Genomic DNA, 18,959 nt, shown 5'->3' with positions numbered 1-18,959 from the left:
ACAAGTTATCCATGTCTTTTCCAAAAAGGATCGTCCCAAGCCGATTACATTTAGAATTGTCACGATGCAAAATGACAGAGAACTGCATGCTGCTGCCAAGTATGTGATGGGACTCGACTTCCTTGCTGTTCTATAGTGGTAGCCACCTGAAACTACATGCTGCATAGGATCTGTTCACACTTAATTTGCCATCTCTGTGACAAATAGCAAAACTTAGAACCACTCCTCAAAATCATCCTACATTTAAAAATTCTTCTCCTGGATCATCCTTGCCATCTTTCAGGTTTTCCACAGTTTTGCTCATGGGCGCTGTGGCTTAGTTGGTTAAAGCGCCTGTCTAGTAAACAGGAGATCCTGAGTTCAACTCTCAGCAGTGCCTTGTTCTCTTATTCTGCTCAATAATCAGCTTTTTTTTCCAAAAGGGAGATGTTCACTAGCCAATGACATTAAAGATGCTCGTCCCACATCCCTAGAATACTCCACCCGAGTGGCAAAGAGTCAGCTCTGGTTTAGTTTTAACAAGTAGATGGTTGCAACGTTTTGCAAAATGTAGGATGGCATAAGGCACGATAAATTAGAGGTGCCGATTCACTATTGCCTGACTGATACGCTTCATAATGCCTGTAAATATGTTTAGAGACTTCAATAGCATCCTTCTTGAACGGCGATGGTAAATTTTCTTCCTCGGGGCATTGCTTGCGCTGAGCATAGAGAATTTTCCAAAAAGGAATCATACGACGAGGATGGGATTCGAACCCATGCGTGCAGAGCACAATGGATTAGCAGTCCATCGCCTTAACCACTCGGCCACCCCGTCAACAAAAGTACCTTTACCGAACCCACATTTGGAAAACAGTCGTGATGATTCTTAGGCTTCATTTTCTTTCCAAATGCAACAGCGCCGTACATCAGACATTGGCTCAGCAGGTCTTGTTTTACATCCAATGTGATGACCCATGCTAATGGCATAAATACTAAACATTCAGTCCTCTCTGCTTCTCATTTATGTTGGCATTTCCCTAGAATTCCCTAAATCTGTCAATTCTGCCTTCTATCTAACTTTTAAAGTAAAACAGGCCACAATTCATGCATGGCAAATGCATGGATTACATACCTATGGACAAGTTATCCATGTCTTTTCCAAAAAGGATCGTCCCAAGCCGATTTCATTTAGAATCGTCACGATGCAAAATGACAGAGAACTGCATGCTGCTGCCAAGTATGTGATGGGACTCGACTTCCTTGCTGTTCTATAGTGGTAGCCACCTGAAACTACATGCTGCATAGGATCTGTTCACACTTAATTTGCCATCTCTGTGACAAATAGCAAAACTTAGAACCACTCCTCAAAATCATCCTACATTTAAAAATTCTTCTCCTGGATCATCCTTGCCATCTTTCTGGTTTTCCAGTTTTGCTCATGGGCGCTGTGGCTTAGTTGGTTAAAGCGCCTATCTAGTAAACAGGAGATCCTGAGTTCAACTCTCAGCAGTGCCTTGTTCTCTTATTCTGCTCAATAATCAGCTTTTTTTTCCAAAAGGGAGATGTTCACTAGCCAATGACATTAAAGATGCTCGTCCCACATCCCTAGAATACTCCACCCGAGTGGCAAAGAGTCAGCTCTGGTTTAGTTTTAACAAGTAGATGGTTGCAACGTTTTGCAAAATGTAGGATGGCATAAGGCACGATAAATTAGAGGTGCCGATTCACTATTGCCTGACTGATACGCTACATAATGCCTGTAAATATGTTTAGAGACTTCAATAGCATCCTTCTTGAACGGCGATGGTAAATTTTCTTCCTCGGGGCATTGCTTGCGCTGAGCATAGAGAATTTTCCAAAAAGGAATCATACGACGAGGATGGGATTCGAACCCATGCGTGCAGAGCACAATGGATTAGCAGTCCATAGCCTTAACCACTCGGCCACCCCGTCAACAAAAGTACCTTTAAAGAACCCACATTTGGAAAACAGTCGTGATGATTCTTAGGCTTCATTTTCTTTCCACATGCAACAGCGCCGTACATCAGACATTGGCTCAGCAGGTCTTGTTTTACATCCAACGTGATGACCCATGCTAATGGCATAAATACTAAACATTCAGTCCTCTCTGCTTCCCATTTATGTTGGCATTTCCCTAGAATTCCCTAAATCTGTCAATTCTGCCTTCTATCTAACTTTTAAAGTAAAACAGGCCACAATTCATGCAAGGCAAATGCATGGATTACATACCTATGGACAAGTTATCCATGTCTTTTCCAAAAAGGATCGTCCCAAGCCGATTTCATTTAGAATTGTCACGATGCAAAATGACAGAGAACTGCATGCTGCTGCCAAGTATGTGATGGGACTCGACTTCCTTGCTGTTCTATAGTGGTAGCCACCTGAAACTACATGCTGCATAGGATCTGTTCACACTTAATTTGCCATCTCTGTGACAAATAGCAAAACTTAGAACCACTCCTCAAAATCATCCTACATTTAAAAATTCTTCTCCTGGATCATCCTTGCCATCTTTCTGGTTTTCCACAGTTTTGCTCATGGGCGCTGTGGCTTAGTTGGTTAAAGCACCTATCTAGTAAACAGGAGATCCTGAGTTCAACTCTCAGCAGTGCCTTGTTCTCTTATTCTGCTCAATAATCAGCTTTTTTTTCCAAAAGGGAGATGTTCACTAGCCAATGACATTAAAGATGCTCGTCCCACATCCCTAGAATACTCCACCCGAGTGGCAAAGAGTCAGCTCTGGTTTAGTTTTAACAAGTAGATGGTTGCAACGTTTTGCAAAATCTAGGATGGCATAAGGCACGATAAATTAGAGGTGCCGATTCACTATTGCCTGACTGATACGCTACATAATGCCTGTAAATATGTTTAGAGACTTCAATAGCATCCTTCTTGAACGGCGATGGTAAATTTTCTTCCTCGGGGCATTGCTTGCGCTGAGCATAGAGAATTTTCCAAAAAGGAATCATACGACAAGGATGGGATTCGAACCCATGCGTGCAGAGCACAATGGATTAGCAGTCCATCGCCTTAACCACTCGGCCACCCCGTCAACAAAAGTACCTTTACCGAACCCACATTTGGAAATAGTCGTGATGATTCTTAGGCTTCATTTTCTTTCCACATGCAACAGCGCCGTACATCAGACATTGGCTCAGCAGGTCTTGTTTTACATCCAACGTGATGACCCATGCTAATGGCATACATACTAAACATTCAGTCCTCTCTGCTTCTCATTTATGTTGGCATTTCCCTAGCATTCCCTAAATCTGTCAATTCTGCCTTCTATCTAACTTTTAAAGTAAAACAGGCCACAATTCATGCAAGGCAAATGCATGGATTACATACCTATGGACAAGTTATCCATGTCTTTTCCAAAAAGGATCGTCCCAAGCCGATTTCATTTAGAATTGTCACGATGCAAAATGACAGAGAACTGCATGCTGCTGCCAAGTATGTGATGGGACTCGACTTCCTTGCTGTTCTATAGTGGTAGCCACCTGAAACTACATGCTGCATAGGATCTGTTCACACTTAATTTGCCATCTCTGTGACAAATAGCAAAACTTAGAACCACTCCTCAAAATCATCCTACATTTAAAAATTCTTCTCCTGGATCATCCTTGCCATCTTTCTGGTTTTCCACAGTTTTGCTCATGGGTGCTGTGGTTTAGTTGGTTAAAGCGCCTGTCTAGTAAACAGGAGATCCTGAGTTCAACTCTCAGCAGTGCCTTGTTCTCTTATTCTGCTCAATAATCAGCTTTTTTTTCCAAAAGGGAGATGTTCACTAGCCAATGACATTAAAGATGCTCGTCCCACATCCCTAGAATACTCCACCCGAGTGGCAAAGAGTCAGCTCTGGTTTAGTTTTAACAAGTAGATGGTTGCAACGTTTTGCAAAATGTAGGATGGCATAAGGCACGATAAATTAGAGGTGCCGATTCACTATTGCCTGACTGATACGCTTCATAATGCCTGTAAATATGTTTAGAGACTTCAATAGCATCCTTCTTGAACGGCGATGGTAAATTTTCTTCCTCGGGGCATTGCTTGCGCTGAGCATAGAGAATTTTCCAAAAAGGAATCATACGACGAGGATGGGATTCGAACCCATGCGTGCAGAGCACAATGGATTAGCAGTCCATCGCCTTAACCACTCGGTCACCCCGTCAACAAAAGTACCTTTACCGAACCCACATTTGGAAAACAGTCGTGATGATTCTTAGGCTTCATTTTCTTTCCACATGCAACAGCGCCGTACATCAGACATTGGCTCAGCAGGTCTGGTTTTACATCCAACGTGATGACCCATGCTAATGGCATACATACTAAACATTTAGTCCTCTCTGCTTCTCATTTATGTTGGCATTTCCCTAGAATTCCCTAAATCTGTCAATTCTGCCTTCTATCTAACTTTTAAAGTAAAACAGGCCACAATTCATGCAAGGCAAATGCATGGATTACATACCTATGGACAAGTTATCCATGTCTTTTCCAAAAAGGATCGTCCCAAGCCGATTTCATTTAGAATTGTCACGATGCAAAATGACAGAGAACTGCATGCTGCTGCCAAGTATGTGATGGGACTCGACTTCCTTGCTGTTCTATAGTGGTAGCCACCTGAAACTACATGCTGCATAGGATCTGTTCACACTTAATTTGCCATCTCTGTGACAAATAGCAAAACTTAGAACCACTCCTCAAAATCATCCTACATTTAAAAATTCTTCTCCTGGATCATCCTTGCCATCTTTCTGGTTTTCCACAGTTTTGCTCATGGGCGCTGTGGCTTAGTAGGTTAAAGCGCCTGTCTAGTAAACAGGAGATCCTGAGTTCAACTCTCAGCAGTGCCTTGTTCTCTTATTCTGCTCAATAATCAGCTTTTTTTTCCAAAAGGGAGATGTTCACTAGCCAATGACATTAAAGATGCTCGTCCCACATCCCTAGAATACTCCACCCGAGTGGCAAAGAGTCAGCTCTGGTTTAGTTTTAACAAGTAGATGGTTGCAACGTTTTGCAAAATGTAGGATGGCATAAGGCACGATAAATTAGAGGTGCCGATTCACTATTGCCTGACTGATACGCTTCATAATGCCTGTAAATATGTTTAGAGACTTCAATAGCATCCTTCTTGAACGGCGATGGTAAATTTTCTTCCTCGGGGCATTGCTTGCGCTGAGCATAGAGAATTTTCCAAAAAGGAATCATACGACGAGGATGGGATTCGAACCCATGCGTGCAGAGCACAATGGATTAGCAGTCCATCGCCTTAACCACTCGGTCACCCCGTCAACAAAAGTACCTTTACCGAACCCACATTTGGAAAACAGTCGTGATGATTCTTAGGCTTCATTTTCTTTCCACATGCAACAGCGCCGTACATCAGACATTGGCTCAGCAGGTCTGGTTTTACATCCAACGTGATGACCCATGCTAATGGCATACATACTAAACATTTAGTCCTCTCTGCTTCTCATTTATGTTGGCATTTCCCTAGAATTCCCTAAATCTGTCAATTCTGCCTTCTATCTAACTTTTAAAGTAAAACAGGCCACAATTCATGCAAGGCAAATGCATGGATTACATACCTATGGACAAGTTATCCATGTCTTTTCCAAAAAGGATCGTCCCAAGCCGATTTCATTTAGAATTGTCACGATGCAAAATGACAGAGAACTGCATGCTGCTGCCAAGTATGTGATGGGACTCGACTTCCTTGCTGTTCTATAGTGGTAGCCACCTGAAACTACATGCTGCATAGGATCTGTTCACACTTAATTTGCCATCTCTGTGACAAATAGCAAAACTTAGAACCACTCCTCAAAATCATCCTACATTTAAAAATTCTTCTCCTGGATCATCCTTGCCATCTTTCTGGTTTTCCAGTTTTGCTCATGGGCGCTGTGGCTTAGTTGGTTAAAGCGCCTATCTAGTAAACAGGAGATCCTGAGTTCAACTCTCAGCAGTGCCTTGTTCTCTTATTCTGCTCAATAATCAGCTTTTTTTTCCAAAAGGGAGATGTTCACTAGCCAATGAAATTAAAGATGCTCGTCCCACATCCCTAGAATACTCCACCCGAGTGGCAAAGAGTCAGCTCTGGTTTAGTTTTAACAAGTAGATGGTTGCAACGTTTTGCAAAATCTAGGATGGCATAAGGCACGATAAATTAGAGGTGCCGATTCACTATTGCCTGACTGATACGCTACATAATGCCTGTAAATATGTTTAGAGACTTCAATAGCATCCTTCTTGAACGGCGATGGTAAATTTTCTTCCTCGGGGCATTGCTTGCGCTGAGCATAGAGAATTTTCCAAAAAGGAATCATACGACAAGGATGGGATTCGAACCCATGCGTGCAGAGCACAATGGATTAGCAGTCCATCGCCTTAACCACTCGGCCACCCCGTCAACAAAAGTACCTTTACCGAACCCACATTTGGAAAACAGTCGTGATGATTCTTAGGCTTCATTTTCTTTCCACATGCAACAGCGCCGTACATCAGACATTGGCTCAGCAGGTCTTGTTTTACATCCAACGTGATGACCCATGCTAATGGCATACATACTAAACATTCAGTCCTCTCTGCTTCTCATTTATGTTGGCATTTCCCTAGCATTCCCTAAATCTGTCAATTCTGCCTTCTATCTAACTTTTAAAGTAAAACAGGCCACAATTCATGCAAGGCAAATGCATGGATTACATACCTATGGACAAGTTATCCATGTCTTTTCCAAAAAGGATCGTCCCAAGCCGATTTCATTTAGAATTGTCACGATGCAAAATGACAGAGAACTGCATGCTGCTGCCAAGTATGTGATGGGACTCGACTTCCTTGCTGTTCTATAGTGGTAGCCACCTGAAACTACATGCTGCATAGGATCTGTTCACACTTAATTTGCCATCTCTGTGACAAATAGCAAAACTTAGAACCACTCCTCAAAATCATCCTACATTTAAAAATTCTCCTGGATCATCCTTGCCATCTTTCTGGTTTTCCACAGTTTTGCTCATGGGCGCTGTGGCTTAGTAGGTTAAAGCGCCTGTCTAGTAAACAGGAGATCCTGAGTTCAACTCTCAGCAGTGCCTTGTTCTCTTATTCTGCTCAATAATCAGCTTTTTTTTCCAAAAGGGAGATGTTCACTAGCCAATGACATTAAAGATGCTCATCCCACATCCCTAGAATACTCCACCCGAGTGGCAAAGAGTCAGCTCTGGTTTAGTTTTAACAAGTAGATGGTTGCAACGTTTTGCAAAATGTAGGATGGCATAAGGCACGATAAATTAGAGGTGCCGATTCACTATTGCCTGACTGATACGCTTCATAATGCCTGTAAATATGTTTAGAGACTTCAATAGCATCCTTCTTGAACGGCGATGGTAAATTTTCTTCCTCGGGGCATTGCTTGCGCTGAGCATAGAGAATTTTCCAAAAAGGAATCATACGACGAGGATGGGATTCGAACCCATGCGTGCAGAGCACAATGGATTAGCAGTCCATCGCCTTAACCACTCGGTCACCCCGTCAACAAAAGTACCTTTACCGAACCCACATTTGGAAAACAGTCGTGATGATTCTTAGGCTTCATTTTCTTTCCACATGCAACAGCGCCGTACATCAGACATTGGCTCAGCAGGTCTGGTTTTACATCCAACGTGATGACCCATGCTAATGGCATACATACTAAACATTTAGTCCTCTCTGCTTCTCATTTATGTTGGCATTTCCCTAGAATTCCCTAAATCTGTCAATTCTGCCTTCTATCTAACTTTTAAAGTAAAACAGGCCACAATTCATGCAAGGCAAATGCATGGATTACATACCTATGGACAAGTTATCCATGTCTTTTCCAAAAAGGATCGTCCCAAGCCGATTTCATTTAGAATTGTCACGATGCAAAATGACAGAGAACTGCATGCTGCTGCCAAGTATGTGATGGGACTCGACTTCCTTGCTGTTCTATAGTGGTAGCCACCTGAAACTACATGCTGCATAGGATCTGTTCACACTTAATTTGCCATCTCTGTGACAAATAGCAAAACTTAGAACCACTCCTCAAAATCATCCTACATTTAAAAATTCTTCTCCTGGATCATCCTTGCCATCTTTCTGGTTTTCCACAGTTTTGCTCATGGGCGCTGTGGCTTAGTTGGTTAAAGCGCCTGTCTAGTAAACAGGAGATCCTGAGTTCAACTCTCAGCAGTGCCTTGTTCTCTTATTCTGCTCAATAATCAGCTTTTTTTTCCAAAAGGGAGATGTTCACTAGCCAATGACATTAAAGATGCTCGTCCCACATCCCTAGAATACTCCATCCGAGTGGCAAAGAGTCAGCTCTGGTTTAGTTTTAACAAGTAGATGGTTGCAACGTTTTGCAAAATGTAGGATGGCATAAGGCACGATAAGTTAGAGGTGCCGATTCACTATTGCCTGACTGATACGCTACATAATGCCTGTAAATATGTTTAGAGACTTCAATAGCATCCTTCTTGAACGGCGATGGTAAATTTTCTTCCTCGGGGCATTGCTTGCGCTGAGCATAGAGAATTTTCCAAAAAGGAATCATGCGACGAGGATGGGATTCAAACCCATGCCTGCAGAGCACAATGGATTAGCAGTCCATCGCCTTAACCACTCGGCCACCCCGTCAACAAAAGTACCTTTACCGAACCCACATTTGGAAAACAGTCGTGATGATTCTTAGGCTTCATTTTCTTTCCACATGCAACAGCGCCGTACATCAGACATTGGCTCAGCAGGTCTTGTTTTACATCCAACGTGATGACCCATGCTAATGGCATACATACTAAACATTCAGTCCTCTCTGCTTCTCATTTATGTTGGCATTTCCCTAGCATTCCCTAAATCTGTCAATTCTGCCTTCTATCTAACTTTTAAAGTAAAACAGGCCACAATTCATGCAAGGCAAATGCATGGATTACATACCTATGGACAAATTATCCATGTCTTTTCCAAAAAGGATCGTCCCAAGCCGATTTCATTTAGAATTGTCACGATGCAAAATGACAGAGAACTGCATGCTGCTGCCAAGTATGTGATGGGACTCGACTTCCTTGCTGTTCTATAGTGGTAGCCACCTGAAACTACATGCTGCATAGGATCTGTTCACACTTAATTTGCCATCTCTGTGACAAATAGCAAAACTTAGAACCACTCCTCAAAATTATCCTACATTTAAAAATTCTTCTCCTGGATCATCCTTGCCATCTTTCTGGTTTTCCACAGTTTTGCTCATGGGCGCTGTGGCTTAGTTGGTTAAAGCGCCTGTCTAGTAAACAGGAGATCCTGAGTTCAACTCTCAGCAGTGCCTTGTTCTCTTATTCTGCTCAATAATCAGCTTTTTTTTCCAAAAGGGAGATGTTCACTAGCCAATGACATTAAAGATGCTCGTCCCACATCCCTAGAATACTCCACCCGAGTGGCAAAGAGTCAGCTCTGGTTTAGTTTTAACAAGTAGATGGTTGCAACGTTTTGCAAAATCTAGGATGGCATAAGGCACGATAAATTAGAGGTGCCGATTCACTATTGCCTGACTGATACGCTACATAATGCCTGTAAATATGTTTAGAGACTTCAATAGCATCCTTCTTGAACGGCGATGGTAAATTTTCTTCCTCGGGGCATTGCTTGCGCTGAGCATAGAGAATTTTCCAAAAAGGAATCATACGACGAGGATGGGATTCGAACCCATGCGTGCAGAGCACAATGGATTAGCAGTCCATCGCCTTAACCACTCGGCCACCCCGTCAACAAAAGTACCTTTACCGAACCCACATTTGGAAAACAGTCGTGATGATTCTTAGGCTTCATTTTCTTTCCACATGCAACAGCGCCGTACATCAGACATTGGCTCAGCAGGTCTTGTTTTACATCCAACGTGATGACCCATGCTAATGGCATACATACTAAACATTCAGTCCTCTCTGCTTCTCATTTATGTTGGCATTTCCCTAGCATTCCCTAAATCTGTCAATTCTGCCTTCTATCTAACTTTTAAAGTAAAACAGGCCACAATTCATGCAAGGCAAATGCATGGATTACATACCTATGGACAAGTTATCCATGTCTTTTCCAAAAAGGATCGTCCCAAGCCGATTTCATTTAGAATTGTCACGATGCAAAATGACAGAGAACTGCATGCTGCTGCCAAGTATGTGATGGGACTCGACTTCCTTGCTGTTCTATAGTGGTAGCCTCCTGAAACTACATGCTGCGTAGGATCTGTTCACACTTAATTTGCCATCTCTGTGACAAATAGCAAAACTTAGAACCACTCCTCAAAATCATCCTACATTTAAAAATTCTTCTCCTGGATCATCCTTGCCATCTTTCTGGTTTTCCACAGTTTTGCTCATGGGCGCTGTGGCTTAGTTGGTTAAAGCGCCTGTCTAGTAAACAGGAGATCCTGAGTTCAACTCTCAGCAGTGCCTTGTTCTCTTATTCTGCTCAATAATCAGCTTTTTTTTCCAAAAGGGAGATGTTCACTAGCCAATGACATTAAAGATGCTCGTCCCACATCCCTAGAATACTCCACCCGAGTGGCAAAGAGTCAGCTCTGGTTTAGTTTTAACAAGTAGATGGTTGCAACGTTTTGCAAAATGTAGGATGGCATAAGGCACGATAAATTAGAGGTGCCGATTCACTATTGCCTGACTGATACGCTACATAATGCCTGTAAATATGTTTAGAGACTTCAATAGCATCCTTCTTGAACGGCGATGGTAAATTTTCTTCCTCGGGGCATTGCTTGCGCTGAGCATAGAGAATTTTCCAAAAAGGAATCATACGACGAGGATGGGATTCGAACCCATGCGTGCAGAGCACAATGGATTAGCAGTCCATCGCCTTAACCTTAAAGTACCTTTACCGAACCCACATTTGGAAAACAGTCGTGATGATTCTTAGGCTTCATTTTCTTTCCACATGCAACAGCGCCGTACATCAGACATTGGCTCAGCAGGTCTTGTTTTACATCCAACGTGATGACCCATGCTAATGGCATAAATACTAAACATTCAGTCCTCTCTGCTTCTCATTTATGTTGGCATTTCCCTAGAATTCCCTAAATCTGTCAATTCTGCCTTCTATCTAACTTTTAAAGTAAAACAGGCCACAATTCATGCAAGGCAAATGCATGGATTACATACCTATGGACATGTTATCCATGTCTTTTCCAAAAAGGATCGTCCCAAGCCGATTTCATTTAGAATTGTCACGATGCAAAATGACAGAGAACTGCATGCTGCTGCCAAGTATGTGATGGGACTCGACTTCCTTGCTGTTCTATAGTGGTAGCCACCTGAAACTACATGCTGCATAGGATCTGTTCACACTTAATTTGCCATCTCTGTGACAAATAGCAAAACTTAGAACCACTCCTCAAAATCATCCTACATTTAAAAATTCTTCTCCTGGATCATCCTTGCCATCTTTCTGGTTTTCCACAGTTTTGCTCATGGGCGCTGTGGCTTAGTTGGTTAAAGCGCCTGTCTAGTAAACAGGAGATCCTGAGTTCAACTCTCAGCAGTGCCTTGTTCTCTTATTCTGCTCAATAATCAGCTTTTTTTTCCAAAAGGGAGATGTTCACTAGCCAATGACATTAAAGATGCTCGTCCCACATCCCTAGAATACTCCACCCGAGTGGCAAAGAGTCAGCTCTGGTTTAGTTTTAACAAGTAGATGGTTGCAACGTTTTGCAAAATGTAGGATGGCATAAGGCACGATAAATTAGAGGTGCCGATTCACTATTGCCTGACTGATACGCTTCATAATGCCTGTAAATATGTTTAGAGACTTCAATAGCATCCTTCTTGAACGGCGATGGTAAATTTTCTTCCTCGGGGCATTGCTTGCGCTGAGCATAGAGAATTTTCCAAAAAGGAATCATACGACGAGGATGGGATTCGAACCCATGCGTGCAGAGCACAATGGATTAGCAGTCCATCGCCTTAACCACTCGGCCACCCCGTCAACAAAAGTACCTTTACCGAACCCACATTTGGAAAACAGTCGTGATGATTCTTAGGCTTCATTTTCTTTCCACATGCAACAGCGCCGTACATCAGACATTGGCTCAGCAGGTCTTGTTTTACATCCAACGTGATGACCCATGCTAATGGCATAAATACTAAACATTCAGTCCTCTCTGCTTCTCATTTATGTTGGCATTTCCCTAGAATTCCCTAAATCTGTCAATTCTGCCTTCTATCTAACTTTTAAAGTAAAACAGGCCACAATTCATGCAAGGCAAATGCATGGATTACATACCTATGGACAAGTTATCCATGTCTTTTCCAAAAAGGATCGTCCCAAGCCGATTTCATTTAGAATTGTCACGATGCAAAATGACAGAGAACTGCATGCTGCTGCCAAGTATGTGATGGGACTCGACTTCCTTGCTGTTCTATAGTGGTAGCCACCTGAAACTACATGCTGCATAGGATCTGTTCACACTTAATTTGCCATCTCTGTGACAAATAGCAAAACTTAGAACCACTCCTCAAAATCATCCTACATTTAAAAATTCTTCTCCTGGATCATCCTTGCCATCTTTCTGGTTTTCCAGTTTTGCTCATGGGCGCTGTGGCTTAGTTGGTTAAAGCGCCTATCTAGTAAACAGGAGATCCTGAGTTCAACTCTCAGCAGTGCCTTGTTCTCTTATTCTGCTCAATAATCAGCTTTTTTTTCCAAAAGGGAGATGTTCACTAGCCAATGAAATTAAAGATGCTCGTCCCACATCCCTAGAATACTCCACCCGAGTGGCAAAGAGTCAGCTCTGGTTTAGTTTTAACAAGTAGATGGTTGCAACGTTTTGCAAAATCTAGGATGGCATAAGGCACGATAAATTAGAGGTGCCGATTCACTATTGCCTGACTGATACGCTACATAATGCCTGTAAATATGTTTAGAGACTTCAATAGCATCCTTCTTGAACGGCGATGGTAAATTTTCTTCCTCGGGGCATTGCTTGCGCTGAGCATAGAGAATTTTCCAAAAAGGAATCATACGACAAGGATGGGATTCGAACCCATGCGTGCAGAGCACAATGGATTAGCAGTCCATCGCCTTAACCACTCGGCCACCCCGTCAACAAAAGTACCTTTACCGAACCCACATTTGGAAAACAGTCGTGATGATTCTTAGGCTTCATTTTCTTTCCACATGCAACAGCGCCGTACATCAGACATTGGCTCAGCAGGTCTTGTTTTACATCCAACGTGATGACCCATGCTAATGGCATACATACTAAACATTCAGTCCTCTCTGCTTCTCATTTATGTTGGCATTTCCCTAGCATTCCCTAAATCTGTCAATTCTGCCTTCTATCTAACTTTTAAAGTAAAACAGGCCACAATTCATGCAAGGCAAATGCATGGATTACATACCTATGGACAAGTTATCCATGTCTTTTCCAAAAAGGATCGTCCCAAGCCGATTTCATTTAGAATTGTCACGATGCAAAATGACAGAGAACTGCATGCTGCTGCCAAGTATGTGATGGGACTCGACTTCCTTGCTGTTCTATAGTGGTAGCCACCTGAAACTACATGCTGCATAGGATCTGTTCACACTTAATTTGCCATCTCTGTGACAAATAGCAAAACTTAGAACCACTCCTCAAAATCATCCTACATTTAAAAATTCTTCTCCTGGATCATCCTTGCCATCTTTCTGGTTTTCCACAGTTTTGCTCATGGGCGCTGTGGCTTAGTAGGTTAAAGCGCCTGTCTAGTAAACAGGAGATCCTGAGTTCAACTCTCAGCAGTGCCTTGTTCTCTTATTCTGCTCAATAATCAGCTTTTTTTTCCAAAAGGGAGATGTTCACTAGCCAATGACATTAACCCCTTCCCGCTCCTGGACGTACCTGGTACGTCATGGCAGCCTGGTACTTCCCGCAACATGACGTACCTGGTACGTCCTGGAGATAGCGCGGGATCACATAAGATCCCGCGCTATCCCGCAGCGGGAGCCGGCTGTCAGTCACAGCCGGCGTCCCGCTCCAACAGCGGGGGGGCATCGGAGATGCGCCCGCCGCTGTTAACCCCTTCCCTGCCGCGATCTAAGTAGATCGCGGCAGGGAAAGAGTTCACAGAGGGATCGCGATCCCTGTGTGTCTCCGGCCGGAACTCGCGATGTTATCGCGAGAGCCCGGCCTGTCACCATGGCAACAGGACGCCAGACACCGGCGTCCTGTATTGCCTGTGCCTATAATCGCTGTACAAGCGATAAGGCATGGCAGAGCAGTAGCTTTGCCATGCCTTATGACAGCGATCATAGGCATAGTGCTGCAAGTCCCTCAGAGGGACTCAAATAGTGTAAAAAAAAGAAAAGAAAAGTGTAAAAAAAAGAAAAATGTAAAAAAAAAATGTAAAAAACCCCTTTTTTTATGCTTTTTCTAATATTAGCATAAAAAAAGGGAAAAAAAAACTAAAACCCCACATATTTGGTATTGACGCGTCCGTAACGACGTGTACAAAAAGTTGAACACGCTTTCTATTTTGTACGACAAAAAGCGTAAAAAAAAACGCTAAAAAACAGAGGCAAAATGCTAATTTTTAGCATTTTGCCTCACAAAAAATGCAATAAAAGTGATCAAAAAAGCCGTACATTTCCCAAAATGGTACCAATAAAAACTACAGCTCGTCTCGCAAAAAATAAGCCCTCATAGAGCTCCGTACATAGAAAAATAAAAAAGTTACATGACTTTGAATGCAGCTATAGAGAAAAAAAAAAGATTTCCAAAAAAAGGGGGTTTTATTGCAAAAAAGTGTAAAAACCTAAAAAAAATATAACAATTTTGGTATCGTTGTTACCGTACCGACCCGCAGAAAAAATTTAGTGTGTCATTTATGCTGCATGATTAACGCTGTAAAAAAAAAAAAAAAAAATCTATGGCAGAATTGATGCGTTTTCTCTCCCTGTTATCATTAAAAAAAAAAATAAAAAATTTACGATATTGTCTATATACCCAAAAGTGGCACCGATAAAAACTACAGATCGCCACGCAAAAAACGAGCCCTTATACGGCCGCGTCGACGGAAAAATAAAAAAGTTATGGCTTTTGAAAAATGGAGATGGAAAAATACCAAAAAATCGCTTGGTCCTCAACGCCAAAATAGGCCATGTCATTAAGGGGTTAAAGATGCTCGTCCCACATCCCTAGAATACTCCACCCGAGTGGCAAAGAGTCAGCTCTGGTTTAGTTTTAACAAGTAGATGGTTGCAACGTTTTGCAAAATGTAGGATGGCATAAGGCACGATAAATTAGAGGTGCCGATTCACTATTGCCTGACTGATACGCTTCATAATGCCTGTAAATATGTTTAGAGACTTCAATAGCATCCTTCTTGAACGGCGATGGTAAATTTTCTTCCTCGGGGCATTGCTTGCGCTGAGCATAGAGAATTTTCCAAAAAGGAATCATACGACGAGGATGGGATTCGAACCCATGCGTGCAGAGCACAATGGATTAGCAGTCCATCGCCTTAACCACTCGGTCACCCCGTCAACAAAAGTACCTTTACCGAACCCACATTTGGAAAACAGTCGTGATGATTCTTAGGCTTCATTTTCTTTCCACATGCAACAGCGCCGTACATCAGACATTGGCTCAGCAGGTCTGGTTTTACATCCAACGTGATGACCCATGCTAATGGCATACATACTAAACATTTAGTCCTCTCTGCTTCTCATTTATGTTGGCATTTCCCTAGAATTCCCTAAATCTGTCAATTCTGCCTTCTATCTAACTTTTAAAGTAAAACAGGCCACAATTCATGCAAGGCAAATGCATGGATTACATACCTATGGACAAGTTATCCATGTCTTTTCCAAAAAGGATCGTCCCAAGCCGATTTCATTTAGAATTGTCACGATGCAAAATGACAGAGAACTGCATGCTGCTGCCAAGTATGTGATGGGACTCGACTTCCTTGCTGTTCTATAGTGGTAGCCACCTGAAACTACATGCTGCATAGGATCTGTTCACACTTAATTTGCCATCTCTGTGACAAATAGCAAAACTTAGAACCACTCCTCAAAATCATCCTACATTTAAAAATTCTTCTCCTGGATCATCCTTGCCATCTTTCTGGTTTTCCACAGTTTTGCTCATGGGCGCTGTGGCTTAGTAGGTTAAAGCGCCTGTCTAGTAAACAGGTGATCCTGAGTTCAACTCTCAGCAGTGCCTTGTTCTCTTATTCTGCTCAATAATCAGCTTTTTTTTCCAAAAGGGAGATGTTCACTAGCCAATGACATTAAAGATGCTCGTCCCACATCCCTAGAATACTCCACCCGAGTGGCAAAGAGTCAGCTCTGGTTTAGTTTTAACAAGTAGATGGTTGCAACGTTTTGCAAAATGTAGGATGGCATAAGGCACGATAAATTAGAGGTGCCGATTCACTATTGCCTGACTGATACGCTTCATAATGCCTGTAAATATGTTTAGAGACTTCAATAGCATCCTTCTTGAACGGCGATGGTAAATTTTCTTCCTCGGGGCATTGCTTGCGCTGAGCATAGAGAATTTTCCAAAAAGGAATCATACGACGAGGATGGGATTCGAACCCATGCGTGCAGAGCACAATGGATTAGCAGTCCATCGCCTTAACCACTCGGCCACCCCGTCAACAAAAGTACCTTTACCGAACCCACATTTGGAAAACAGTCGTGATGATTCTTAGGCTTCATTTTCTTTCCACATGCAACAGCGCCGTACATCAGACATTGGCTCAGCAGGTCTTGTTTTACATCCAACGTGATGACCCATGCTAATGGCATACATACTAAACATTCAGTCCTCTCTGCTTCTCATTTATGTTGGCATTTCCCTAGAATTCCCTAAATCTGTCAATTCTGCCTTCTATCTAACTTTTAAAGTAAAACAGGCCACAATTCATGCAAGGCAAATGCATGGATTACATACCTATGGACAAGTTATCCATGTCTTTTCCAAAAAGGATCGTCCCAAGCCGATTTCATTTAGAATTGTCACGATGCAAAATGACAGAGAACTGCATGCTGCTGCCAAGTATGTGATGGGACTCGACTTCCTTGCTGTTCTATAGTGGTAGCCACCTGAAACTACATGCTGCATAGGATCTGTTCACACTTAATTTGCCATCTCTGTGACAAATAGCAAAACTTAGAACCACTCCTCAAAATCATCCTACATTTAAAAATTCTTCTCCTGGATCATCCTTGCCATCTTTCTGGTTTTCCACAGTTTTGCTCATGGGTGCTGTGGCTTAGTAGGTTAAAGCGCCTGTCTAGTAAACAGGAGATCCTGAGTTCAACTCTCAGCAGTGCCTTGTTCTCTTATTCTGCTCAATAATCAGCTTTTTTTTCCAAAAGGGAGATGTTCACTAGCCAATGACATTAAAGATGCTCGTCCCACATCCCTAGAATACTCCACCCGAGTGGCAAAGAGTCAGCTCTGGTTTAGTTTTAACAAGTAGATGGTTGCAACGTTTTGCAAAATGTAGGATGGCATAAGGCACGATAAATTAGAGGTGCCGATTCACTATTGCCTGACTGATACGCTTCATAATGCCTGTAAATATGTTTAGAGACTTCAATAGCATCCTTCTTGAACGGCGATGGTAAATTTTCTTCCTCGGGGCATTGCTTGCGCTGAGCATAGAGAATTTTCCAAAAAGGAATCATACGACGAGGATGGGATTCGAACCCATGCGTGCAGAGCACAATGGATTAGCAGTCCATCGCCTTAACCACTCGGTCACCCCGTCAACAAAAGTACCTTTACCGAACCCACATTTGGAAAACAGTCGTGATGATTCTTAGGCTTCATTTTCTTTCCACATGCAACAGCGCCGTACATCAGACATTGGCTCAGCAGGTCTGGTTTTACATCCAACGTGATGACCCATGCTAATGGCATAAATACTAAACATTCAGTCCTCTCTGCTTCTCATTTATGTTGGCATTTCCCTAGAATTCCCTAAATCTGTCAATTCTGCCTTCTATCTAACTTTTAAAGTAAAACAGGCCACAATTCATGCAAGGCAAATGCATGGATTACATACCTATGGACAAGTTATCCATGTCTTTTCCAAAAAGGATCGTCCCAAGCCGATTTCATTTAGAATTGTCACGATGCAAAATGACAGAGAACTGCATGCTGCTGCCAAGTATGTGATGGGACTCGACTTCCTTGCTGTTCTATAGTGGTAGCCACCTGAAACTACATGCTGCATAGGATCTGTTCACACTTAATTTGCCATCTCTGTGACAAATAGCAAAACTTAGAACCACTCCTCAAAATCATCCTACATTTAAAAATTCTTCTCCTGGATCATCCTTGCCATCTTTCTGGTTTTCCACAGTTTTGCTCATGGGCGCTGTGGCTTAGTTGGTTAAAGCGCCTGTCTAGTAAACAGGAGATCCTGAGTTCAACTCTCAGCAGTGCCTTGTTCTCTTATTCTGCTCAATAATCAGCTTTTTTTTCCAAAAGGGAGATGTTCACTAGCCAATGACATTAAAGATGCTCGTCCCACATCCCTAGAATACTCCACCCGAGTGGCAAAGAGTCAGCTCTGGTTTAGTTTTAACAAGTAGATGGTTGCAACGTTTTGCAAAATGTAGGATGGCATAAGGCACGATAAGTTAGAGGTGCCGATTCACTATTGCCTGACTGATACGCTACATAATGCCTGTAAATATGTTTAGAGACTTCAATAGCATCCTTCTTGAACGGCGATGGTAAATTTTCTTCCTCGGGGCATTGCTTGCGCTGAGCATAGAGAATTTTCCAAAAAGGAATCATACGACAAGGATGGGATTCAAACCCATGCCTGCAGAGCACAATGGATTAGCAGTCCATCGCCTTAACCACTCGGCCACCCCGTCAACAAAAGTACCTTTACCGAACCCACATTTGGAAAACAGTCGTGATGATTCTTAGGCTTCATTTTCTTTCC

General features: G+C 42.5%; 14 non-coding genes across 14 annotated transcripts; 6 read left to right on the top strand and 8 right to left on the bottom strand.

Annotated features, from left to right (window-relative positions):
* The first annotated feature begins 305 nt into the window (after positions 1-305).
* Positions 306-379, top strand: TRNAT-AGU (transfer RNA threonine (anticodon AGU)). The gene has a single exon. It is a non-coding gene; the product is annotated as a tRNA-Thr (tRNA).
* A 356-nt stretch (positions 380-735) lies between these two features.
* TRNAS-GCU (transfer RNA serine (anticodon GCU)) lies at positions 736-817 on the bottom strand. Its single transcript has one exon. It is a non-coding gene; the product is annotated as a tRNA-Ser (tRNA).
* Positions 818-1,853: 1,036 nt separating this feature from the next.
* TRNAS-GCU (transfer RNA serine (anticodon GCU)) lies at positions 1,854-1,935 on the bottom strand. Its single transcript has one exon. It is a non-coding gene; the product is annotated as a tRNA-Ser (tRNA).
* A 1,038-nt stretch (positions 1,936-2,973) lies between these two features.
* On the bottom strand, positions 2,974-3,055 carry TRNAS-GCU (transfer RNA serine (anticodon GCU)). The gene has a single exon. It is a non-coding gene; the product is annotated as a tRNA-Ser (tRNA).
* Positions 3,056-6,330: 3,275 nt separating this feature from the next.
* Positions 6,331-6,412, bottom strand: TRNAS-GCU (transfer RNA serine (anticodon GCU)). The gene has a single exon. It is a non-coding gene; the product is annotated as a tRNA-Ser (tRNA).
* A 1,725-nt stretch (positions 6,413-8,137) lies between these two features.
* TRNAT-AGU (transfer RNA threonine (anticodon AGU)) lies at positions 8,138-8,211 on the top strand. The gene has a single exon. It is a non-coding gene; the product is annotated as a tRNA-Thr (tRNA).
* A 1,046-nt stretch (positions 8,212-9,257) lies between these two features.
* On the top strand, positions 9,258-9,331 carry TRNAT-AGU (transfer RNA threonine (anticodon AGU)). Its single transcript has one exon. It is a non-coding gene; the product is annotated as a tRNA-Thr (tRNA).
* A 356-nt stretch (positions 9,332-9,687) lies between these two features.
* On the bottom strand, positions 9,688-9,769 carry TRNAS-GCU (transfer RNA serine (anticodon GCU)). The gene has a single exon. It is a non-coding gene; the product is annotated as a tRNA-Ser (tRNA).
* Positions 9,770-10,377: 608 nt separating this feature from the next.
* TRNAT-AGU (transfer RNA threonine (anticodon AGU)) lies at positions 10,378-10,451 on the top strand. Its single transcript has one exon. It is a non-coding gene; the product is annotated as a tRNA-Thr (tRNA).
* Positions 10,452-11,479: 1,028 nt separating this feature from the next.
* On the top strand, positions 11,480-11,553 carry TRNAT-AGU (transfer RNA threonine (anticodon AGU)). The gene has a single exon. It is a non-coding gene; the product is annotated as a tRNA-Thr (tRNA).
* A 356-nt stretch (positions 11,554-11,909) lies between these two features.
* TRNAS-GCU (transfer RNA serine (anticodon GCU)) lies at positions 11,910-11,991 on the bottom strand. The gene has a single exon. It is a non-coding gene; the product is annotated as a tRNA-Ser (tRNA).
* Positions 11,992-13,027: 1,036 nt separating this feature from the next.
* On the bottom strand, positions 13,028-13,109 carry TRNAS-GCU (transfer RNA serine (anticodon GCU)). Its single transcript has one exon. It is a non-coding gene; the product is annotated as a tRNA-Ser (tRNA).
* A 3,457-nt stretch (positions 13,110-16,566) lies between these two features.
* TRNAS-GCU (transfer RNA serine (anticodon GCU)) lies at positions 16,567-16,648 on the bottom strand. The gene has a single exon. It is a non-coding gene; the product is annotated as a tRNA-Ser (tRNA).
* Positions 16,649-18,376: 1,728 nt separating this feature from the next.
* On the top strand, positions 18,377-18,450 carry TRNAT-AGU (transfer RNA threonine (anticodon AGU)). The gene has a single exon. It is a non-coding gene; the product is annotated as a tRNA-Thr (tRNA).
* The last annotated feature ends 509 nt before the right edge of the window (positions 18,451-18,959 follow it).

The sequence above is a fragment of the Eleutherodactylus coqui genome, chromosome 11 (genome assembly GCF_035609145.1).
Source record: "Eleutherodactylus coqui strain aEleCoq1 chromosome 11, aEleCoq1.hap1, whole genome shotgun sequence".
Classification (NCBI taxonomy): domain Eukaryota; kingdom Metazoa; phylum Chordata; class Amphibia; order Anura; family Eleutherodactylidae; genus Eleutherodactylus; species Eleutherodactylus coqui.
The sequence above is the reverse complement of the archived record's forward strand: the minus strand, read 5'-3'. Positions and strand labels throughout refer to the sequence as shown.